General features: G+C 53.4%; 1 non-coding gene across 1 annotated transcript in view; it reads left to right on the forward strand.

Moving 5' to 3' along the window:
• The first annotated feature begins 1,173 nt into the window (after positions 1 to 1,173).
• LOC144413390 (small subunit ribosomal RNA) overlaps positions 1,174 to 2,500 on the forward strand; it is a 1,800-nt gene continuing 473 nt past the window's right edge. Inside the window, exon 1 of the ribosomal RNA XR_013469424.1 lies at positions 1,174 to 2,500. This exon is cut by the window's right edge and continues 473 nt beyond it. This is a non-coding gene — a ribosomal RNA (small subunit ribosomal RNA).

Here is a 2,500-nt window from a genome sequence, read left to right on the forward strand (position 1 = left end):
AAAAAGTTAAAGTACAAACTTGCAAGCATACTAACCTAACCCTAGGTAAGGCATGTTAGAGCGAAAGACAGTAAACTCGATGGAGCCAAGAAAGAGCGGCGTGCGGTGCGGGGCCGGTCGGAGCGCACACTTTTCTCGGTGGCTGGCGGGCGAGAGAGTGCTGCGTCGCCGGCATCGGCGTCGAAAGAAGCCGAGCCGAAAAAAGTTAAAGTACAAACGTGCAAGCATACTAACCTAACCCTAGGTAAGGCATGTTAGAGCGAAAGACAGTAAACTCGAATGAGCCAAGAAAGAGCGGCGTGCGGTGCGGGGCCGGTCGGAGCGCACACTTTTCTCGGTGGCTGGCGGGCGAGAGAGTGCTGCGTCGCCGGCATCGGCGTCGAAAGAAGCCGAGCCGGAAAAAGTTAAAGTACAAACTTGCAAGCATACTAACCTAACCCTAGGTAAGGCATGTTAGAGCGAAAGACAGTAAACTCGATGGAGCCAAGAAAGAGCGGCGTGCGGTGCGGGGCCGGTCGGAGCGCACACTTTTCTCGGTGGCTGGCGGGCGAGAGAGTGCTGCGTCGCCGGCATCGGCGTCGAAAGAAGCCGAGCCGAAAAAAGTTAAAGTACAAACGTGCAAGCATACTAACCTAACCCTAGGTAAGGCATGTTAGAGCGAAAGACAGTAAACTCGAATGAGCCAAGAAAGAGCGGCGTGCGGTGCGGGGCCGGTCGGAGCGCACACTTTTCTCGGTGGCTGGCGGGCGGGAGAGTGCTGCGTCGCCGGCATCGGCGTCGAAAGAAGCCGAGCCGAAAAAAGTTGAAGTACAAACGCGATGCTATTGAGCGAGCCGTTGTCTCGACTAATATGTAGGGGGCGCTCGATCGAGCGTCTGGCTTGAGCGCTTGTCGGCCTAGCAGAACGGTCGCATTGTTATGCCCGGGTTTTAAGCACCGCTGCAGGCGGCCGGCAGAGCTCTTGTTTGTGCGAAACTGAATGGATCGAGCCCGAGAGAGGGTGAGCAAAGAAAAAACGCAAATCGCTCCGCCTGGCACTGCGGCGAGAGCGTGGACGTCGCGGCCAGCGACTGTCGAAGCTGAGTACGGCAGCAGGCGATCGCCTCGGTCTTAAACGAATGCGACGAGCACGCGCCGGGCGGCCCAGCAAGGGCCGAGCGCAGCTGTCGCAGCTATCTGGTTGATCCTGCCAGTAGTGATATGCTTGTCTCAAAGATTAATCCATGCAGGTGCAAGTACGAGTTCTCGTAAAGCGAAACTGCGAATGGCTCATTAAATCAGTCTTGGTTTATTTGGTCTCGTAAGCGAAGTGGATAACTGTGGTAATTCTAGAGCTAGTACATGCATTAAGAGCCGACTTCGGGAGGCGCGCTTTTATCAGATCAAAACCGACCGGGTTCGTCCTGTGACTCTGGATAACCACGCGGATCGTACGGTCTCTGCACCGACGACGTATCATTCAAGTGTCTGCCCTATCAACTGTCGAAGGTACGCTACGTGCCTACCTTTGTGATAACGGGTAACGGGGAATCAGGGTTCGATTCCGGAGAGGGAGCCTGAGAAACGGCTACCACATCCAAGGAAGGCAGCAGGCGCGCAAATTACCCATTCCCGACACGGGTAGGTAGTGACGAAAAATAACAATACAGGACTCTAACGAGGCCCTGTAATTGGAATGAGTTCATCCTAAAACTCTTAACGAGTATCCATTGGAGGGCAAGTCTGGTGCCAGCAGCCGCGGTAATTCCAGCTCCAACAGTGTATGCTAAAGTTGTTGCGGTTGAAAAGCTCGTAGTTTAATTTTGGGCGAGCGCCGCCGGTCCGTCGCAAGGCGTGTCACTGGTTGCGTTCGCCTCACCTTCGGTTCTCCGTCGGTGCTCTTGACTGAGTGTCGGCGGTGGCCGATAAGTTTACTTTGAAAAAATTAGAGTGTTCAAAGCAGGCTGTTCGCCTGCATAGTGTTGCATGGAATAATGGAATAGGACCTCGGTTCTATTTTGTTGGTTTTCGGAGCACGAGGTAATGATTAAGAGGGACAGACGGGGGCGTCCGTACTCTGCCGTTAGAGGTGAAATTCTTGGATCGGCGGAAGACGAACTACTGCGAAAGCATTCGCCAAGAATGTTTTCTTTAATCAAGAGCGAAAGTCAGAGGTTCGAAGACGATCAGATACCGTCCTAGTTCTGACTATAAACGATGCCAACTAGCGATCGGGAGGCGTTACCATGACGACATTTCCGGCAGCTTCCGGGAAACCAAAGTCTTTGGGTTCCGGGGGAAGTATGGTTGCAAAGCTGAAACTTAAAGGAATTGACGGAAGGGCACCACCAGGAGTGGAGCCTGCGGCTTAATTTGACTCAACACGGGGAAACTCACCCGGCCCGGACACAGGTAGGATTGACAGATTGAGAGCTCTTTCTTGATTCTGTGGGTGGTGGTGCATGGCCGTTCTTAGTTGGTGGAGCGATTTGTCTGGTTAATTCCGATAACGAACGAGACT

The sequence above is a fragment of the Styela clava genome, chromosome 15 (genome assembly GCF_964204865.1).
Source record: "Styela clava chromosome 15, kaStyClav1.hap1.2, whole genome shotgun sequence".
NCBI lineage: Eukaryota > Metazoa > Chordata > Ascidiacea > Stolidobranchia > Styelidae > Styela > Styela clava.